We start from the raw sequence: 23,297 nt of genomic DNA, 5'->3' as shown, positions 1-23,297 counted from the left end.
AATTTCTTGTCTGGCCTCTGATCAATTTCTATTGATGAAGGATGCCAAGAACCCTGGTCAGTAACACAGTCATTGTGATCTTGTAGTCTTGACCCACGCGGCGTGTACCAGGAAATCGACCGGGAAGACTCTGTAGACGTGAACTCAATTGATGTCCCATCATAAGGTATCTTGAAGCCCCAGTGAGTACCCCGCGTCTGCACTTCATCCTGCTGGAGATGTGCTCAGTGAACAAAGTCCAGTAGTGGGGTTTGGCAACATTCTGACAGGCCGGGGAACCTGAAGTGTCCTTTATGGCTGGGGTTCTTGGATCCACTAGGGAAAACTCACTGAACTTTAGGTGTATTGTTTTTTTCATGAGAAGGAAGCATAAAGACGATGAGGAAAAAGAAGGCTTTGTGATCGGAGACCCTGGGTTAGAGTCCTGGTTGGCCCCTGCCTTGTTATTAGCCATTTGATGCCAGGGCTGGTGCCTCCGTCTCCTCCAGGGTCAGTTTCCCCATCTATGAACTGGAGGAGGATTGTACTTCCACAATCTTCCAGACTTATGGGTTGTTGAGATAATAGCCACAGAAGGATTTGTAAGTTCTTAAGTCATTTTCAAAAATATCTCACGATGGGCTTCCCTGCTGGCGCAGTGGTTGAGAGTCCGCCTGCCGATGCAGGGGACGCGGGTTCGTGCCCCGGTCCGGGAAGATCCCACGTGCCGCGGAGCGGCTGGGCCCGTGAGCCATGGCCGCTGAGCCTGCGCGTCCGGAGCCTGTGCTCCGCAGCAGGAGAGGCCACAACAGTGAGAGGCCCGCGTACCGCAAAAAAAAAAAAAAAAAAAAAAATCTCATGATAATCATAACAATTTTAGTGATGCAAAGATAGTCCCACCCGGCATTCAAGTCCCAAGAGCAGAAAGGAGGAGCAGGAGAGATATAGAAAGAATAAAAGACACAATCTCTGCTCTTAAAAGCTGCAGTCTAGACCGAGCATGTGATCCTGCTGGTGAAACACCAGTGAAGCCTGGACCTCAGGGCTAGTGTCAGGCAGGTCTCTTTCAGCCATGAGTGATAGAGCCCACGCCAGCATGGCCTCAGCAGAGAGCAACTTACTGTCTCTCATCGCGGACAAGATGACAGCTGGATCCAGAGGCTCAGTGGCATCGGGCCCTGGTCTCCCTCCTTCAATCTCTTGGCTACACCTTCCTCTTTGTTAGCTTTAGTCTTGGGCGAAACCACAGTTCTTGTGTTGGTCCCAGCAGTAAAAGAACTTCTCATTCCCAAGTCCTAGAACTTGAATCCAGTCTTGAACGGAATGGCTTGGGTCATGTTGGTCATGTTTCCTGAACCAACCACCATTGCCAAGGGCCTGCAATAAGCTCTTTCATTCATTTATTCAACACATACTTATTAAGCATCTACTTTGTTCCTAAAACTTTTCCGGGAGCTGAAGATAGAGCGGTGAACAAAACAGACAAACAAGTAAGTGTACAAACAAACAGATAACTTCAGACACAGACTCAAATTTAGAGGTTCTGGGTGAGGGCTAAGGCTGCATTTTAACAAGCTCCCCAGTGAGTCGATGCCAATGGCGTGCTCCCCACTTTATTAGATCGCATGAACACAGTATAAAGAATGTGCTCCAAAGAACTAGTGAGCAGTGTCTGGCCGCAAGCCCCCTTTTCTTAGGCTGGGGAAGTTCGTGTAGACATGAACAGAGTAGACAGCAACACATCAGTGACCATAACTTCAGGATGGACAGGAAACAGTCTGCTTGCTCAAAGGGCAGCAGCTGGAACTATAATTGTTCAAGGCATCATTTCTCACCCTGGAAGGCCCCAGCATCACCCAGGCCAAAACTCAGATATTTCCTGCAGATATAAAAACGAGGATTTTTTTTCTTCCTCCCTTTCCAGCTTAAATATTTGTAAAGATGCAGTCTGTGTGGGAATGCATCATTTTGTGCTCCAGATGCGGGGTTACACGTTTAGGGTCCAATATTATGTATTATGGTTGATCATTATTTCACTAGCTGTCACTCTTTCTTCCCTTCAGAACAGGCTCTAATATCTCATCTCTTTCCCATCCCCTGAAAGGCAGATCCTTGCCAAAGATGCGTCTATATGTGGAGACCAGGAGCTGGTTTCTGGAAGTGAAGAGCGAGTGATGCTTTGAAATCCGGTTTCACAAGCCTCCCAGTTTTACCAGAGGTAAGAAACCAAAGCTGAGTCAGAGCAAAGCCAGATATCGCTTCTGGAACCTTCTCAGGTAAAGCTGTCCTATTTCTGTGAGTTTCTCCTTCTCCTTTCCCAGCTTCTCCTGTTTGCTTCCCTGGGGAAAACATACAGTGTGACCTCCTTTTCTTCTGAATTTTCTGTCTTGATATCTAGCCTTTGGTCACTATCTTTCCTTCTCTGAAGGTCAGAAATAGGGGCCTTGCCATGCCAGGTATGTAGACATGTCCATGGATGTTTATTAAGCGAATGAACTATTGCTGCAGTTGAATGTGGAGAGTGGAAGATAATTATGATGGGAGGCACCCAAGGAAGGCAGGGTGCAGACCTCAGCTGAGGAAATAGGCAAGAAGGCAAATCCTTAGTGGTTGCATTAAGCATTCTACCTCAGGAAGCAGCTGATGTGATGCCACTTCTGGATAATAAAGCAAGGAGATGGTTAGAACCACTCTTTAGAACCTCCTTCTGGATCATTCACAGATCAGTCACTTAAACGGAAATGCAGATTAAAGGTGGAGACCCAGAATTAGAAGAGGACAAAGTGGAAATGTCCCAGCGCTCATCCTGTGGGGCTCAGGTACTAGAGAGGAAAGTGAGTCCAACAAAGGGGGTGACCTGACCAAGGTCAGCCAAGACCTTTCAATGACAAAGCATTGCAAGGCATAGGCTGAAGCCAGGGCGGCCAAGGGCAGCTTAGATTCACCTGGGTGCACAATTCCTAAAGTCTATCGAGTTACATAATAAAGAAAAAAAATGATATCATTTAGTCATTTATGGATAAAAGAATGATATGAGTGAAATGTTGACTTTACTCAGAACTTCTCCGTCTGCGACAAGATGCTTGGTGGAAGGTGGACGACTCCATCTGTAGAGGAGAATAGTGGTCAGTGAGATGGTACCTCCTGACTGCCCTCTGTAACTGACCAGCCTTCTGAAGGGTGACCCCTGGTTCTTTTGGACCTGGCAATTTCCTCCCTTTTTAAAGAGCTTCTTGAGTAGAATTTGAATCCTAATTTTAAAAAGCAATGATAAAACAAAAAGATGAAGAATTCATTCAAATCACACGTCACTTCCCGCCTCCAACCCTCCAATCCAAAGGTCTTAGCAAGGCCTTAGCCCCTAATCAGTCTGCCGTGCCACCTGACTTCTCGCCTCTCGGAGCTACCGGCTCCATCCTGTCTAAGACTAAGTTAGGCATTGAAATCATCAAGTCTGGGAAAGTGGGTTCTCTGTTGCAGCGTGTGAGAAATTGTCTCCCTTTAAAAAATTTATTTTAAACAGTCAGGTGAGTTGTCAGTATTCATGCCTGGACTATGAGAGATGAATTCAAACGAAATTGTAATGGGGGGCGTGCGCTTGGGGAGGACAACAGAAATACAGTCCAGCATTCACTTAAAAATATGAGTTCGACCTTAGGTATGAAGGTGAATGGGGGTAGACTTTCCTGAAACCAAGTTCAGATGTGACCTTTCCTAAAGAGGCCCAATTAAGATCATAAATCAAATCACCTCCCAGATTTGCATGTGTCAAGGAGCAGTTATGGTTGTAGCAGCCTGTTTGCGTGGTGAATTATGTATAAGGAGCTGTGCCTTCCTTCTGTCATCAAGACGCTATTTCAGCCATTTCCGTATTGATTTTGTAGACTGGAAAGCCCTTGTTGCCATTAATTACATCTGTTCAAAACAGGAACGAGTGGCGATAGATTGGTAATAAAATAAGACAAGGCAGAAAATCTTGCAGAAGACCTCCACCAGTGCTGGGAAAGGGCAGGCTTGGAATTATCTGTGCAAGGAATCCAGGCTGCCAGAGGTCAGGAGGACAAAGCTGTCTCTCAGGGCAGAAGACACTTTTCAGATAACTTGTCCCTGTGTCCTCTCCTCTCATTCCCCCAGGGGCAAGCTTGTCGGAGTCATTCCACAGCATCGGGCAGCATCCTTTCTCTCCACCTGTGCGATACATCACTAGACACCCTCCCCCCTCCATCAGCAGCATGTTCTCTTGGCTCAGTTTGGCTGACAACACTCAGGTAGGTCCATCCCAGCCCAGATAAGTACTTTGGTTCTCAAGTTGTCCACGCATTAAAATCGCCGCCCAGGGAAATTAAAAAAAAAACAAAACACTGTAGATTTTCATTATTCTTATGGTTGTTTGATGTTTGTATTTGGTTTGTATTAGAAATCTATGACTATTCCCACTGCCACCCTTAAGTAAAATAAATCACCCTTAAATAAAACAAAACAAAACAAAACACTGATGTCCAGGGCCCTGTCACCCCCTGAGAGCCCGATTTAATTGGTCTGGTTGGGCCCAGATGTTCAGTTTTCTGTTCTGTTTCTTTTTAGCTTTTCCCGTTGATTCTAATGGATAGCCAGGGTGGAAACTTAATGCATTTACGAAAAGCATGAATACTTCAGGAAAGCTGTTGCTTTTCCATAATTGTGTTTTGTTCAGGCAGGGAAGCGTGCTGTATGGGGAGGCCTGAGCTCCTCTGGGCTTCTCACCCCCACTGGCCAAATGCCTCAGCCTCGCTGGGCTCAGGTTCCTCTCAGATGAAATTAAGAGTCTTCATTTCCTCTGGTTCTTAAGGAGGTGATGTTGCCAGAGCTGCTCCAGGTCTTTGCTCAAAACCCGTCAACCCGCATCTGTAGCAGAGTTAATGTAAATCTTTAAGTTAAAGCGTCCAGAGATAAGAAAGGAAGCTACAAGCAAACACCCACATGGAACCAGCTGGGACCAAGGTGGTGATGAATCCGACCTCCAACAGAGCCTGAGTCTCATTATAAGCTGATGTTACTACGGGAGCATAATAAATGGCACACCTATCGGTGACCATGACAGGACATTAAGGACCAAAAAAGAATAAAAAGGGGGTGGCATCTCACATCCTGGAAAAGCCGTGCCCCTCCCCCGGTAGACTAATGCATATGCCTCTCTATCACTAGCCTCACTCCTCCTCCCTTTGCCTTTACTCTTTAAAATTAAATCCCTCTGGCCAGGTGAGATTTAATTGATCTGTGAACTTAGTTCCTGCTTCTCCATTCTTTGGCCACTGAATAAAGTTTATGCTGTGTCCGTCTCAGCTTAGGTTTTCTTAGTCGACAGCTTGAAAAAGAACCCTCCCCAGCGGAGGCAGAGAGCCTGGCCAGGCTGGGGCCCGAGCAGGGTCTATAGGGCTTAATTCTGTGACAGTGACTCTGGGACTCCTGCAGGACTTCCGTTCCTCTGCCTGACCGAGGTGCAGTGAGTAAAACCAGCTTTTGTGCCTCATTTAGCCCAGTTTGTAAAAGGGACCCCACTTTGTTCTCTCTTCCTTCAGATTTCAGTTTTGGTATAACTCTAGGTTGGCGATTACATTCTCTAATCAAAACATCTTCTTACATTCAACTCGAATTCACTTGAGATTGGCATCCACGGCCTGACACTGGAGGAAAAAGGTCAGGATGTTAGGTTCCAGATGGCAGTCCTGCTCAGTCCCCTATCAGAGCTAAAAGCAGGCAACATCACACCTCAAAAGGCACCTTGGACTTAAGCTCTCTAGCCTGGCAGCCCAGATGCCCATGACACTTAGAAACTTGTAGATTGAAAAAGAAACTTCAATTTCTTGGAGGCATAAAACTCCCCCCAAGTCCCCGATTTAAACACAACAGATATGAATGTCTATTTAGCCCTAGAAGACAGGATGTCACACAAGAGCAGCTATATGAGTTAATACATTAAAAAAAGTGGGTTAATAAGTCTTAAGGGCAAAATTGAAGGGCAGGCAAATTAGAAAGATGCACGTTACGTTTTCCCTGAAATGGAGCACACAGTGAAAAATGAAATAACACAAGGATTTGGAACTGAAATATGCTGAGGTCTCCCTGATCTCGTGCTGTGCACAAAAGCAGTCCTGGTGCTTATGTATGCGAGGGCGTGCGTGGCTCTTTTCCTCTTCCTGAATCTGCTGCTGGGATCTATCGTCCTGTCCTTTTGCATAACCTTCTCTGCAGGGTAGATGTATTCTCCCAACTGGGGCTCTGTTTGCTCAGCCAAATCCCATTCTGAGAATCAACTTTCCAAATGGCAGCTTCACAGGCACACAAATGTGGCTGAAAACTAGGGATCCACCTACAGGAACGGCCTGAGTTTGGAAGTTAAAGAGACTAAGCATCCCTGTGGAACAAGCTCCTATTTCCTGAGGACTCTGATGGCTTGTGCCAGTTGAGGTGACCAGTCTCTCCAGATGGGACATACCACTTTGTGCACTGGGCTGTAATTGCCCATGACAATTGCAGTCTTCTTACTACACCAAGAAGGAGAGATATGCCAACAAAAGCAACCAGAAACCCACCCTGTTTGAGGCAGATTTCCTATTAAAACTGTAATGTTCTCCATTAGAGAAATGCTTCCCCATGTTCTCATTCTTTGTTTCAAGTACCTATTTTTCAGTAGTCTTCTCCCAACCACTTCCCTCAAATCTCCTGGTCTCTTTTTGTGGAAGAGAACCAAAGGAATTGCTAACCTTGAGTGCTCTCACAGTTCAGATATGTAAGAAAGTATTTTTCTTGTAAATTTCTCATCGTATGGACCCTTGCCCTGGGCATTACATTTTTGCATTCATTCACACATTCATCCATCCACCCACCCAACCATCCATCCACCCACCCATCCATCCATCCACCCACCCACCCCATCCATCCATCCATCTATCCGATATTCATGCATTTACTGTGAACTCATGAAAATATTAGCTGTTTTTGCCTGCTCAGAGATGTTCCCTCTTCTCTTGGCAACAACCCCATTTTCCTTTAGGAAAATGTTCTCATTTATTTTCAATCTGTGTGGTTCAAATAGGACTGACTCTACAGCCAGCAGCAAGGGTGCATATATCACCCAGGCCTGGCCACTGCCCCTCATCAGTGACTGGATTAGCTGGGCAAATCGGAGTCAGTCTAACTCATTGGTCTGTGGCTGGAACCCTTGGGAAGTAGAATCTCTCATAGAGTTGATTGCCAAGCTATAGGAATGTCAGCTTAGAGTTGACAGTAGTGAAGTAGTGAAGAAACAGAACTGAGAGATGATAGATGGGCAGGCAAATCCTCCCTGCCTGGTTGAGCCCACAGATCCAGCTGTTTCAGTCCTGTTCCCTAAAATTTTCAGGCTTGTGAGTGAATATATATCCCTTTTCACATTTTGCCTTGGGTTTCTGTTACTTGCAAATGAAAAAGTTCTGTCCGCTCTGTGCTAGGCCCTGAGACCAAGACAAACCAGTTTCAGAAGTCAAGCAGCCTAGTAGAGTGGTTGAGTGTAAACTCTGTCACCTCATTTGAATTCTGGCTCCACCACTGACAGTGGGTGACCTCACACAAGTTCCTTTGTGCCCTCATTTACTCATCTACAAAATGGTGAAGGGATAAATAGTGATTCAGCTAGAGTGTTTAGCATGGCACCTGATCTGCAATGAGCATTCAATAAACACAAGCTGGAGGCGAATTGCGGTCAGCACTGTCTGGAGGCAGTGAATGAGATGATAGCCATACCGATATGCTCATGCACCTGCCTTCTTATCTTTCTTCTCCTCTTTCTCCCACTTGTATAGATCGTATTATTGTTCCTCCACATTTTTTTTTTTTTTTTGTGGTACGCAGGCCTCTCACTGTTGTGGCCTCTCCCGTTGCGGAGCACAGGCTCCAGACGCGCAGGCTCAGCTGCCATGGCTCATGGGCCCAGCCGCTCCGCAGCATGTGGGATCTTCCCGGACCGGGGCATGAACCCACGTCCCCTGCATCGGCAGGCGGACTCTCAACCACTGCGCCACCAGGGAAGCCCTGTCTGTATCCTTTTGCTGTAATAAGCATAACCAAGAGTTGAATTGCTTTTCTGAGTTCTATGAGTCCTAGAAAATCATCAGATCTGAGGGTAGTGTTGGGGATCCCTGACACAGGGGCCCACCAATGGTGGGTACCCTGGGCCAGTGTCACATACTTGTCCTCCTAGAGAGTTGTGGCGTGCCTGGCCTAAGCTGTTGCTCGCCAATTAGCCTGATGGACAGTTATGAGTTCTACCTGAGTTTCTTGGGCTGAGGACACGTGACCTGAAGCATACAACCAGTATCTTTCCAGATAAGGAGATCATGAATATTAAAGCCTCATATATATTTAATAAGTCCTGCTATTTAATCTCATGTGTATTTAGTATACTATGACTATTTAGCACTGAGGTGCATCATACAGATTAGGTATTTCTTGGTTCCTCCATCCTTCGTTACCTGTGTTTAACATGCACATGTTCTACGTGTTGACTACTTATCTTATACTTAACACGTCCCATGAATTCTGCCAATGACTATCGCACTTTTTGCTTAATAACTTATTTATATTTAAACATCTTAAGATAGTTTGCCTATGTTTGTAAACTACAAGCTTCTTTATTTACTAGAACAGAATAGTCTCAAAAGTGTGCACATCACAGGGCACAGTCTGATCAGTGAATTAGGGGAGGAGAGGCAAATATATCACTAAATGCTTTTGTGCTCCGAGCACTTCAGTTCTGGAAATGAACGCACACACTCCTGATTCCTGGCCTCATGGTGGCTGCCTCCCAAAGGGCTGAGCTCCTACCTGTGGTTCTTGTGGAATAATGATAATCATGATAATAACAGCAATCACATACAAAGAGCTACTATGTTCCAGGCATTTTAAAAAGCACTTCACGTAAATTCATGCTTGACAGCAACTCTATGAGGTAGAGGCAATTTCAATCTCATTTTTACGGAGGAGAATATAAGATGCAGGTGAGGAAGGAACTTGCTCCATATCAACAGCAGCTGGAGCTCAAACTCAGGAGAGCTGGTGCCACAAACCCTGCATTCACTGCATTCTGCTCACTTCCACAACAGTGTCAGCCCCTTATTTGCTCACTGCCTTGGCTGCACCCAAGTGGAAATGCCTCAGAAACACTGCTAAATAGAAAATATCTGAAAATTAAAAATGCTTCGGCTGAATGCTGATAAGAAACTAGAGTGACGGTAGAATGCATTCATTCATATTAACCTGTAACAACACCATCCTTCAGGAGGAAGTTTTATCATTATTTTAATTGTAAAATGGACATGAAGAGTAGAAGTGCAGAATGGTAGGATTTCATCCAGTGCTAGCACAGTGAAGAAGTCTTTTTTTTTTTTTTTTTAGGTAGGCGGGCCTCTCACTGTTGTGGCCTCTCCCGTTGCGGAGCACAGGCTCCGGACGCGCATGCTCGGCGGCCATGGCTCACGGGCCCAGCCGCTCCACAGCATGTGGGATCTTCACAGACCGGGGTACAAACCCGTGTCCCCTGCATCGACAGGCGGACGCTCGACCACTGCGCCACCAGGGAAGCCCTCCAAGAAGACATTCTTTTTGCGGTACGCGGGCCTCTCACTGTTGTGGCCTCTCCCGCTGCGGAGCACAAGCTCCGGACGCGCAGGCTCAGCGGCCATGGCTCACGGGCCCAGCCGCTCCACGGCATGTGGGATCTTCACGGACTGGGGCACGAGCCCGCGTCCCCTGCATCGGCAGGTGGACTCTCAACCACTGCGCCACCAGGGAAGCCCGCCAAGAAGACATTCTTAACAGGTAATTTGATTTGGAAGTGTTAGTAGAAAATAATAGTTATCCATAGCAATGGTGAAAACATACGGTAATATACATGGAGCATCGACACACGCAACCACTCCAGATTGGCCAGGTATTTGTCACAAGGTTTGTCTGCCTACTCTTGTACTCAAAAGTTGGAAATATTAAGGAAAAGAAAAAAGGTCCGGAAGCGTAGATAGGGTGGGTGAGATCAGAGGGTGTCACCCTCAGAGGGAGACATTTTCACATTCCTTCCCTTAAGCTATGTCCTTCTGAATGCTAATGGCAACGGTTTTAACTTCCATTGAAAGTCACTGTCTGGGTTATTCTGTTGAGACAGGGCCAAGGGGTGGCACAGGACCAACCTCAGTCAAAGGACTTGGGTAAAGACGCCAGCTCTGCGCTCATCAGGTGGCCTTTTGCGGTCTGCGAGCCTGACTCTCAGTGTGTCGTCTGCAGAACTGGTGACCGTCCACGTGTGCACGGGGGTCCGTGTGCTGTGGGCATGGTGGAGAAAGGCCAGGAAAAGTACTTTGCACAGGGTCTGGCATAGAGTAGGTGCTCAGTGATGGCAGTGGAATCTGAAGTGTGTATACGTTTTGTTAAAATATTCCTTTTGGAGGTGAGCTCCTAAATTTTGCCCGTCCTGGCTTCCTATTTGTCCTCAGAATGTTGGAGGGGGTTGGGTGGGGTGGGAACTGGGTTCCTGGCTCAAAAGAAAATGTTCCTGACAGAACACAACATTTAGTCTTTCAAGGGCTTCTGAAAGAAAATATCTCACGCAGTTTCTTGGAAATAAGCGCTCCCCACCTGAGCATGTTTTCAGCCACAGCTGAAGCATAGGACGTGGAGGAGAGTGGGGAGGAAAACCTGGAAAAAGCTGTCTCCACCAACTTACTGATCTGAGGGGTCAGGGAGCCAACCCCAGGCAAAGTCTGTTTGGAGTTTCACCAAGATCCTAATTTTAGAAAATGAGTAACTTTGCTGCGTCTCATCAGCTTGTCTTGCTCCTGCCCCCTTCCCCGCTGCTACTAGTTAATGATCCCTGTGGGCAACAGTCCCCTTAGCTAATGAAGCCAAACAAGATCAGGCTTCCTGGTCCCTACACAAGCCCAAATGTGGCACATGGTAGCAGACTCCCCATTAAGCCCTTGCCGGGGAGAGGGCTGTGGTCACCAAACGTGGCCCCCTCACTGTGAGTCACTAAAACCCCTCAGCGTAGGCCAGGGAGTTTTCCTCATAATTAACCTCTCTTTTACAGCTAATGGTTCTTACAGCTAGGCCTCTAGTGTAGGGCAGTTTCACCTGAGGGCTTCTTTCCATGTATAAACCAAACCATTTTTAAAGAGTCTTTCTGTGGCCCAGCAACACCTAAAAGTTGCTTAGAAAGCTCATGGTAAAGGCCTTTATTACTCTGAGGACAATTCCACTGGACCTAAGTTGTGTTTTGGTTTTTTTTTAGCGTTACGCGGGCCTCTCACTGTTGTGGGCTCTCCCGTTGCGGAGCACAGGCTCCGGACGCGCAGGCTCAGCGGCCATGGCTCACGGGCGCAGCCGCTCCGCGGCATGTGGGATCCTCCCGGACCGGGGCATGAACCCGCGTCCCCTGCATCGGCAGGTGGGCTCTCAACCACTGCGCCACCAGGTAAGCCCTGGACCTGCGTTTGATTTCCTTGTTCTTACCCCCTTTTTTTTTGAACAACAGAAAGAATCAAGTTCATTCCCATTTAAGTGTGTTCTGTGATTGCAAATGGTGTCCTCTTGTATTCCTGGGACTATCTGACTGGGGGTTGCTGGAAGCTGAGACTTCAGAGAACTTCCAGCCTGAGAGTGATACGGTTCTTAAGAAACTTTCAAAGATAGGGAAGCTATACCATTCACCTGTGAGTTCAGGTTGAGGCTAAGGGAAAGAGGGCTAGAACCTTCCAACAGATAACCTGCTAAGAAATAATTCCCACCAGGATGCCAAATAAATAAATGGAAACAAAACCAAACATACAAATGAACAAACAAAAATTCCAAGATCTTGAAACAAGAAAGAAAATGAGTGTGGCGTCTCCCAACTCTATTTGTAAGAGTAATTGATTTGGTGATAATCACACTAAGAAGAGCTAACGTTTATTGCCAATTGAGGCCATGCCAGACACTATTGTAAGCAGTTGGTAATGGTTCCCTCATAGAATCCTCAGGACAACGCTATGAAGTAAATGCTGTTAGTCCTGAGTTACAGATGAGCACACTGAGGTGAATATACACAAAGGCAGAAAATGTTGGCACGTGACCAAGAGCTGGCTCTTGGCCATGCTTGAGGCAAGTTCATACATCTGCCTGGGTAAGGATGTCCTCTGGGGGCCAGTCTTGGGTGACCTGCTGACCTTCCCGGCTGTATGTGGCAGCTGATGCTATATTTTCTATTGCACAGAATTATAGCTCCAGGAAAGTTTTCCTTTTAAAAGCCACATCTCCAGTCTGTTCTATCTAGCCTCTCCTCAACCCAGTTGGTTTCTAGATACAAATCCTGCAGCTATGTCAAACCAGAGGGTAAGAGAGAGTATCATGCAATGAGTACGCCCTGGATTCATGCAATGTGTGGGCCTCTGGGACACAAAGATGGAAAAGCCAAGGTCCTGGGACTCAAGGATTTCATAATCTGGTGGTGGCGACAGACAAGTGAACAGACCATTCCAATACATGCAACAAATGTCATTATAGTAAGTACAAATAGCACTTAATTTGTACCAGGCACTCTTCATAGCAATTTTCATAGAGTTCTCTCATTTGATCTTCACAGCAATCCCATGAGTAGCTGTGGTTATCATTTTGCAGACATGGGAGTGGAGGCACCGTGAGGCTGTATGACTTAGCTGTAAGTGAAAGAGACAGGATTCTGAGTCCAGGCAGTCGGGTCCCAATCCTGTACTTTTAACCAGTCTGCTCTGTGGCCTCTGTCCTGAGGGAGGCAAGCATGGAGGACTGTGGGAGCACAGAGGAAGGACTCTCCGTCAGGCAGGGAGGCGCCTTTCCAGATGAGGGGGCTCCCAAGTTGGATGAACTGATCTGTAGAACCTAGTCCATGACTAGCCCAGTCATGTGTTGGGGGAAAAGTATTAGAAAAGGGTGCAGGCACATCATAGGGTATATTTTGTGGTTGGAAGCTGTGGTCTGGCAATGTGGCAACATGGACGTACCTTATGAACACAAGATGGAATGGCAAAAGGAAGACAAAGCATGGGACCTGTAGCCCAATGTCATATATGTAAAGACGCACGCACAAAAACAATATATATACATTATTTAAGAACGTATATAAATGAAATGATTCCTATCAGACAGAGTAGAACGGCTGCCTTCGGGGACGGGAGGAGAACAGGAGTGGAGAAGAGGGATAAGATGAAATAAAGCAAGGGAAGCGTGATGATGATAATGTGCTGTGAACTGAAGAGAATAACTATGTCAGTCTTGGGCCCCTGAGAGAGGAGGAAGATCCTTAGGAGCGTCTGTGAAGTGCTCCTTTGCTGAGTTTTGCCCCTTCCTCCCTTCTTTTTTTTTTTTTTTGATTAATTAATTTATTTTTGGCTGTGTTGGGTCTTTGTTGCTGCATGCGGGCTTTCTCTAGTTGCGTTGAGCGGCGGCTACTTTTCCTTGAGGTGCACGGGCTTGTCATTACGGTGGCTTCTCTTGTGGCAGAGCACACGCTCTAGGTGCCAGGGCTCAGCAGTCGTGGCTCGCGGGCTCCAGAGCACCGGCTCCGCAGTTGTGGTGCACGGGCTGAGTTGATCTGCGGCATGTGGGATCCTCCTGGACCAGGGATCAAACCCGGGTCCCCAGCATTGGCAGGTGGATTCCTAACCACTGCACCACCAGGGAAGCCCCCCTTCCTCCCTTCTTCCAGGGGTGTAGCAGGAGCATCAAGTTGCTTCTTCCGGTGTAACCCCACCCCCTTCTCATCGTTGATTGGTGCAGGGATGGGCACCTGCCTCAAGCACGGCCAATCATTTCACTTCCTTTTATAGATGGATTTAGTGCCCAATAGAAGTGCTATAGCTGAGGGTTAAGGGCAAACTCGAGCCAAAGTAGATTCAAACCCTGTCTCCACCGACTTCCACGTGACCTTGGGTACGTGGCTTAGCCTCTAAGTCCTGGGTTTTCTTGTCTGTGAAGTGGGAAAATATAATACCCAACTTACAGGATTGTGTGAAGATTTAATGAGTGAACGAAAGGCATGTGCAGTGCTTAGAACAGTGCCTGCCCTACAGGACTCAATAAATGTTGGCCATAATCGCTTCCTAAGAACTTGGGAATTGGGAGACTAGAAAAAGGGCTGTATGGGTAGCTGATCAGTATGCCAAGGAGTAGGTCACTTTCCGTTGTGTGGAGCATCCTCATTATTTTATCCCCATGGGCCATAGAAATATCATCATTTTGTGTAATACTGGCAGGTGGAAAAGGGTGGGAAGCATTGCTGAGCAGGAGTCAGTCTCTGGTTCCATTCCTGGAGCCTCACTATACTGAGACCTTGAGCTCAGCTCAGTATTTTTCCATTCCATCTGATATCCCTCCCCACCTTTTATGCTGAAGTTAGTTTAACTGTATTTCTGTCGGTAACCTATAGAATCCTGATAACGAGGGTCATAATGACATTGAAGGCTCCAAGGCTCAGCCTCTTAGCTCATCTCCACATGTGGTCACTTCCATGCTGTCATCCTTACAGTGAGAATCATCCTTACATGCTGATTACTGAGTTAAAAATTCTTGAAAAACAAGTACAAAATCATATAGCCCTCTTGCTGCCATCACCAAGTCCCAGTTCACACAAATGGTGGCGTAACAACCTTAGCACACAGAATTTTGTAAAATCTGGATTCTACACAGAATTTTCTGGGGTAATGACACATTTGTGACTTCATGAGCTTTAAATACGTTGATAAAAGAATCAGTTCCTGCCCCCATTCTGGTAAAGTTCTATTTACCATTTCCCAGTAGAATGTTTATACAACTGTTTTTGAAAAAATGTTTCAGTTTTTGGAAAAGATGGTCAAGGCTGTATTGGGAATTCAAACTTGTATATCAAACAGATAATTGATGGATTTATTTTTTTTATCTCAAATACTATTTTTTTATTTGAAATATATTTGTTGTACAGTATTATGTTAGTTTCAGGTGTACTGCATAATGATTTGACATTTGCATACATTACGAAATGATCACCGTGATAAGTCTAGTAACCATCTGTCCCCATACAAAGTTGTTACAATATTACTGACCACACTCGTATGCTGTATATTACATCCCTGTGACCTATCTATTATATAACTGGAGGTTTGTACTTCTAAATCCCCTTAACCTATTTCACCCCACCCCCCCACCGCTTCCCTCTCTTTTGGCAACCACCTATTTGTTCTCTGTATCTGTGAATCTTCAAACAGATAATTGATGGATTTAAATCTCCTAGAACAAAAGTACTGAGGAGAGATGTGACAGTGTTTCAGGAAGGAGAAACAAACAGAAAACCTTCCTTGACTTTTGGAAGTCAGAGAATAATCAACACACTGATTTAGGCAATTTCACTGCTTTGAAGGCTTTCAAAGAAGACTGATTTCTGTTTGTTCAGCCACCATTTGGAAGTGCAAAGATCAGGAACATCAAAAGCTTTATCTGAGCTTCTAAATGTGTTTGTGAAACCGCTAACATGCCATGCAGGCATTTCTCAGAGATCTGCATTGTGGCGGTTTATATCTTTGTTGGTTTGACAGGTGCCATCTGATAGAGTGGGTGGCCCTTCCGGCATGCCAAACGCCTCCGAACGCCTTCCAAAGGAAAGCCAGAGAGAAAGGCAAACCAGCCATTTCCTGTGACTGGGAGTCAGAGGCAGCCGAAGGGGTCTGTAATGACTTCCTGAGGATGTTTAGTCCATCACTACTGTGGTTAAAAGGTTTTGCATGAAGTGCATAGTCTATACTTCCCAAGTAGCAGTATTAAATCTTCAGAATCATAAAGAAGTTTAGTCACCCTTCAGTAGGAAGTACAACGTCAATAAAGTCTATCTGAGGGAGTCAGTCCAGGGCTGATAGCGTACTCCATAGTCTCAGGGACCCATAGTCCCTCCTGTTTGCTTCTCTGCTTAGTGTGCTTCTATCCCCAAGTTCACTTCATGGTCCAAGTCTGCTGCTGCTCCTTCAACCTCCCAACAAGAAAGAGGATGGAGGAGAAGGGCATGCCCATCCCCCCAGCTCCCCTTAAGGAGACTTCCTGGAAGTTTCTCATGCTACTTCCGGTTATAACCCATTAGCCAGAATTTAATCACATGGCTACATCTAGTTATGAGGTGGGTTGCAGGATATAATCTAGCTAAGATTTAGGGGGTCTGCTACCATGAAAAAAGGTAGAATGGATTTTGAAGGACAGGTAGCTAGCTCTGCCCCATCGTCCTTCAGGACTCAGCTCAAATGTCCCTTCTTTAGAGAGACCACCTGAGCCCATCCTTTTGGTAGCAGGCTATCCTCACTCTCTAACACAGAACCTATTTGGTTCCTCCATAGGAATGATCCCTTGTTTATTTCTTTACTTTTATTTTTTATGGTCTCACTCCTCAACTAGAATAAAGTTCCTTGAGTCCAGGAATCTTATCTGTCTTGCTGCTCACCACTCTGCCCGCAGTGCCTCACAGCGCTTGGCACCTGGCAGAAACCTTATAAACATGTGGAATGAGTGAACAAATCATGGATGAGGGCCCTTACAGAGAAAACCATTGTGGCACTGGGATTAAATATATAAGCTCTGGGGCTGGACAGTCTTGATTAAGATCTTGCCTCACCTCTTATTAATAATGTGACTGTGGTCAAGTGACTTAACTTGTCTAAGCCTTGACTTCTCTATTTGTAAACATGGAGGGGAGGGCTTTTGGAAGAATAAAAGGTGTCCATACATGTGACATGCTTACCTCTCTGCCTATTGGAGAGCAAACAGTCAATTTTATACACGACCATCAAAATAATTTTTATTTTTGATATTATTGGGATCTATCTAGTCCAAAGATTCAAAGGAGGCTTCTTGGAAGAAGGGATCTTAGGGATGAGTCCAGTGGACAGGCAGCAGTTAACTAGACCGGAAAGGGGTGAGGAGAACATCATAGGGAGAAGGAAGCGCACGTGCAGAGGTCTTGGGGCAGGAGGGGATATGTTGGACGTACTAGAATGAAAGTCAGTGTGGCCAGAGTGAAGAGAGGAAGAGCAGTACATACACAGAGATGGGGAAGGAAGACAGGGCTAGAACGTGCAGGGCTCCCATATTGTGAACGTTACCCCAAGTGCAAAGAGAAGTTACCAAAGAGTTCCAAGCAGGGGAGTGCATAATCAGATTTGTAAGGTATAATGTCATCCTGGCTGCGGTGTTATCAGGAGGGGGATGGGGTTATCACATTAGAGTAATTTCCGTAGACGAGAAGTCTACTGTATTCGCACTTTCAAACTCAAGTCTGCCCCTATCAAACATTTGCGAGGCTCTGGGCAAAGAGCGCGTAGAGCAGCAGACCAGCCTGGGCTGGCTATTCTTGGGCTTCTTGATTGTGAGAAACTTTTAGATATGCCTAAATATTTAAACAGTATAAATGAAAATTAACAAACTGTTAAGCTAAATGTTTTCTAGCATCCTGTTTTGAAAACTATACATACATAATGACTAAAAGTCAGAAAAATATCAGAGATGGTTGAATTTAATTATTATTGTCCATGCTTGGGTGTTCTGTTATTGGATCAGGCATACATAATTTGCAAATCATTATATATGTATTCCATAAACTTTATTTTTCTTGTCTTCAATTCAGCAAAATCATGAATTGTGTTCTTTTTTTAAATTTATTTATTTATATTTTATTTTTGGCTGCGTTGGGTCTTCGTTGATGCGTGCAGGCTTCCTCTGGTTGTGGCCAGCAGGAGCTACTCTTTTTTTAAAAAATTAATTAATTAATTATTTTATTTATTTATTTTTGGCTGTGTTGGGTCTTCGTTTCTGTGCGAGGGCTTTCTCTAGTTGTGGCGAGCGGGGGCCACTCTTCATTGCGGTGCGCGGGCCTCTCACTGTCGCGGCCTCTCTTGTTGTGGAGCACAAGCTCCAGATGCGCAGGCTCAGTAGTTGTGGCTCACGGGCCTAGTTGCTCCGCGGCATGTGGGATCTTCCCAGACCAGGGCTCGAACCTGTGTCCCCTGCATTGGCAGGCAGATTCTCAACCACTGTGCTACCAGGGAAGCCCATGAATTGTGTTCTTATAATCCAGGTTTTCACTTAGTTTGTACTCCACTGAAAATAATGTTCTAAAGGACTTAAAAAATAAAATGAATTTGTATTCAAAATCTAGAAAATTTGAATATATATAATAAAGACATAAATTAAAGTGAATGTAAACAATTAAAAACATTTTGTATATGTTTTCAAAAAAGTTATTCTTCTTCTACAATGTTCAAAGTTAACTACTGAAGCCAGGGCAACTAGCCAAGAAAAAGAAATAAAAGGCATTTAAATCGGAAAGGAAGAAGTAAAATGATCTCTGTTGACAGACGACATGATCTTATATGTAAAAAAAACTCTAAAGATTCCATAAACTGTTAGAACTAATAAATGAATTCAGTGAAGTTGTAGGTTACAAAATCAACATATAAAAATCAGCTGCATTTCTATACACTAACAATGAACCATTCGAAAAGGGAATTAAGAAAACAATTCCATTTACAATAGCATCAAAAAGAATGAAATACTTAAGAATAAGCTTAACCAAGGAGATGAAAGACTTGTACACTGAAAGCAACAAATTGCTGCTGAAAGAAATTGAAGTCACAAATAGAAAAAGACATTTGCTATGGACTGAATGTTTGTGTTCCTCCCAAATCCATCTTTTGAAGCCTTAATCTCCAGTGGATGGTATTTGGAGGTGAGGCCTTTGGGGAGTAATTAGGGTTAGGTTAGGACATGAGGGTGAGGCTCTCATGATGAGATTGGTGCCCTTATAAAAAGAGGAAGAGACTTGAGATCTCTCCATGAGCACACACCAAGGAAAGACCATGTGAGCGTGCATTGTGAAGGTGACTGTATACCAGCCAGGAAGAGGGCCTTCACCAAGAACTGAATCTGATGGCACCTTGATCCTGGACTTCCCAAAATCCAGAACTGTGAGAAATAAATGTCTGTTGTTTAAGTCACCCAGTCTATGGTATTTAGTTATATTAGCCCAAGCTAAGTCAGCAGCCCTCATTTGTGGATACTGTTAAGATGGCAGTACTACTCAAAATGATCAACAGATTCAGTGCAATTCTTATCAAAATCCCAATAGTGTTTTTCTGCAGAAATAGAAAATTCATCCTAAAATTCATATTTAATGAATTTTAAATATGGAATCTCAAAGGACCCCAAATAGTCAAAACAATCTTTAAAAAGAACAAAGTTGGAAGTCTTATACTTACTTATTTTAAAACTTACTATAAAGTTACAGTAAATCAAAACAGTGTGGTACTATAATAGAGACAGACATATAGATCAATGGAATAGAATACAAAACTTAGAAATGAACACTTCATTTTATATGGTCAAATTATTTTTGAGAAGTGTGCCAAGACCATTCAAAGGGGGAAAAGACAGTCCTTTTCAATAAATGTTGTTGAAAAAACTGGATATCCACACTGAAGAGAAAGAATGAAGTTGGACGCTTACCTTATACCATATATAAAAATTAACTCAAAATTGATCAAAGGCCTAAATGTAAGTGTTAAAACTATAAAACTCTCTGAAAAAAAAGTAGGGGAAAAGCTTCATGACATTGGATTTGGCAGTGGTTTCCTGGAAAAAACACCAAAGGAACAGGCAACAAAAGTGAAAATAGACAGGACTACCCCCAAATTAAAAAATTCTCTGCATCAAAGGATGCAATCAACAGAGTGAAATGGTAACCCATGGAATGAGAGAAAATATTTGCAAATCACGTCTCTGATAAGGGGCTAATATCCAGAATACATCAAGAACTCCTACAACTCAGTAACAAAAAACAACCTGATTAAAAAACGGGGAAAAAATGTCTACTTGAGTACACATTTTCCCAAAGAAGATATACAACTGACCAATAAATACATGAAAAAATGCTCAACATCACTAATCATTAGGGAAATGCAAGTCAAAACCACAAGGTACCACCTCACACCCATTAGGATGGCCACAAAAAACAAACAAAAAACAACACACCCCCCAAAAAAATTACAGGGAGAAAAAGGAAAATAACAAGTGTTGGTAAGGATGTGGAGAAATCAGAACTCTTATGCACTCTTGCTGGGAGTGTAAAATGGTGTAGCCACCGTAGAAAACAGTATAGTGTTCCCTCAGAAAATGAAAAACAGAACTACCATATGATCCAGCAGTTCCACTTCTGAATTTAAGCAGGATCTGGAAGAGATATTGGTACACCCATGTTCATAACAGCATTATTCACATTATTCATAACAGCGTTATTCACATTATTCTCTCCTGGTTGATCCACCAAGAATAGATCAACATCGATGGATGAATGGATAAACACAACGTGGTATAAAATACAATGAAACATTATTCAGCCTTAAAAAGGAAGGAAATTCGGACACATCCTACTACATGGATGAAACTTGAGGACAAGTGAAATGCCAGTCACAGGACAAATACTATATGATTTCACTTATATAGGGTATCTAGAGTAGTCAGATTCAGAGAGAGAAAGTAGAAAGGTGGTTGCCAGGGGCTGGAGGCAGAGAGTAATGGGGTGTTATTGGTTAACTTGTACAGAGTTTTAGTTTTACAAGATGAAGAGTTCTGAAGATGGATGGTGGTGATGGGTGCAAAAAAATGTGGATGTACTTAATGCCACTGAATTGTACATTTCAAAATGATGAAGATGATGGATTTCACATTCTGTATATTTTACCACAATTAAAAATAATAAATGTTAAAAAAGAGAAATATAAATTATAATGAATAAATATCACATTTTAAAATAAAAATATTTAAAGTGAACATTTTCTTTCTCTTAACATCTTTATTGGAGTATAATTGTTTTACAATGGTGTGTTAGTTTCTGCTTTATAACAAAGTGAATCAGCTATACATATATCCCCATATCCCCTCCCTTTGGCGTTTCCCTCCCACCCTCCCTATCCCATCCCTCTAGGTGGTCACAAAGCACCAAGCTGATCTCCCTGTGCTATGCAGCTGCTTCCCACTAGATATTAATTTTACATTTGGTAGCGTATATATGTCCATGCCACTCTCTAAAGTGAACATTTTCTACTTAGATTTAAAAATGTTTGTTGCATATTATTAATTTTACAAATATAAAACTATTTGCAATTTTAGCATGAAGTGTCCATCTAGTTGCCAATTTAAGTTACGGATATTAAATAATATTGAAAATATTAAATAATGCAATACGCCACCATGTACAACTGTTGCGAACACCATGCTTATTCATGAGTGTGTTCAGAACCACAAATTGGAACAGGATGAGAATCAAGAAAATGGACGCTCCACACTTCTGGGAAACAGTACCTAATTATGCAATAACTATTGCCTTCTTGCTTCCTGAGAGGAAAGATTTGACAAGTTAATGAATTTGTCTTTTCTCCTTGAGTACTTTTATCCCTCAAATCTTCTTCATGTTCTGAGGCAGCGTCTACGTTCACAACATCCGGATACAGTTGTCTCTCAAAGGCAGGACCCAAGGGCAGCATTTCTTTGGAGCCAACATGGCATTCGCCTGAAAGTGATGCTGACTCATGAGTCTTGCTGTGCCTCCCTGAGTGCCAGATAGCCGGTGACAGAGCACCCATATAACCCTCAATAAATTTGTTGTCGGTGTGTGTTTGTGATATGTGGGGTCTTCTAAAAGCACAAAGCCCCTCTTTCTTGAGCCAAAGAATGGCACTGTTCAAGCCCCACTTTCTATTCCTTGAAATGAAAATGAACCAGTTAGACTGGATCTGTCCACACAGTGAAGGCTAGAGGGGTCATTATCCAGAGGATTTGTGTTTGTCTGAGTGGGATGTTCGGGTTTGAATGCTTTAGATTTCAGCCACATTTTATCAGCTCCGTGATCTTGGAAAAGTAACGTATGAGGTGTATATCCGTGTTTTCTCATCTCTAAAATGGGGATTAAAATAGGACGGACCTCACTGTGTTGGGTGAGGATTAAATGAGAAAATGCATATAAAATTCTCAGCAGCATAACTGGCCCAGGCTGGGTATCAGATAATGGTGATGATGATTTGAATGGCAAGGCAGAGCTTGGGGAAAATTCATGTTCCATTACAATCTCTGGGATAGACTGGCAGGTACTTAGAATTAAGAGAACTAATTGGATTAGGGTGTGCCTTTATCATCAAGATCTAAGGCACAACTAATTGTTCTTTAAATCTGGAAAATAAAACAAGGCTTTCTGAGGTATCATCAAACTCATAGATAGTTGTACGGCTGCTTGAGCAGAACTGGAATGACCACCAATGATAATAAGAACATCAGATTCTCCAAAGGACTTGAGCAAGCTTAGGATATGCTGCACATATATGAGTGTTTCTCTGTCAAGTTTCAGGGCCACAGAGAGGCTCTAACGTCCAGGGAAAAGGTCTTTGCCTGAAATTGTGTAATTGATTGGTTGGAAGACCTGATTTGGTGAAAGCTGAGTTTTGCGTACAAAACTCCGCTAACCGTTGCTTTCCACCATTCCTTTGCTGAACTGTGGATCATCTAAGGGAGAGGAAAGGAAAAAAAAAACAAACTTCAAAGGTGATTCCTTTCTGCTTCAAAAACAGTCTTGGGTTTTCTGGTTTAACAGAGAATTGAGAAGTAAGCATGCATCATTAATTTCTATGCAAAAACATTCTTCACTTCAAATGGCAATTAGCTGATAACATTTCTAGCTCGTGTCGTGCTGAGATTTTTACGCTAATCATCACATAGCAGTAAATTAATCATTTGGGCACAGTTAGAGAGGATGTATATTTCATGAGACAGATATAGATATCAAGATCTGTTTGATATTTACTCAAGGTAAGTGGGAAGCATCTCAAATTATTATGAGGGGAGCACACTGAGCAAATAGGACTGCGTGGCAATGAAATGTATGCAGTGCAGACACATGAGGACTTTCAAAACACTCTTGGTGTCATTAGCGTAATTACTGTGAGGAAATTGGAACACTCTGGGAACTTCAACTCCAAATCATTCAGACACACCAGAACCCTCAGAACCACATCTTAACAATGTCAAGGGAAAAATCAGCAATTGACCTCCTTTCCCTCTTCTCCCCTCCCTTTTCTGTTACAGAATTCACCTTTTCCACATTGTACAATATGTAAATGGGTTTCTCTTCTCGATTTGCACTTAAGTCTACTCAGCCAGACGAATCAGCTTGACCCTAAAGGCAAATTGGAAAGCGGCTGCCTGCACATTGTAGGCCACCACTCAAATGAGACGCGGTTTCT

At 43.9% G+C, this 23,297-nt stretch overlaps 1 long non-coding RNA gene across 2 annotated transcripts in view; it reads left to right on the top strand.

The window, feature by feature from the left end:
- The first annotated feature begins 9,261 nt into the window (after positions 1-9,261).
- Positions 9,262-23,297, top strand: part of LOC132413160 (uncharacterized) — a 31,353-nt gene continuing 17,317 nt past the window's right edge. For both annotated transcript variants that reach the window (XR_009516621.1, XR_009516622.1), the window contains exons 1-2: positions 9,262-9,813; positions 11,276-11,458. This is a non-coding gene — a long non-coding RNA (uncharacterized lncRNA). The remainder of the gene's footprint in view (positions 9,814-11,275; positions 11,459-23,297) is intronic.

The sequence above is a fragment of the Delphinus delphis genome, chromosome 17 (assembly GCF_949987515.2).
Source record: "Delphinus delphis chromosome 17, mDelDel1.2, whole genome shotgun sequence".
NCBI lineage: Eukaryota > Metazoa > Chordata > Mammalia > Artiodactyla > Delphinidae > Delphinus > Delphinus delphis.
Note: the sequence above shows the minus strand (reverse complement) of the source record. Positions and strands in the feature narration are given on the sequence as shown.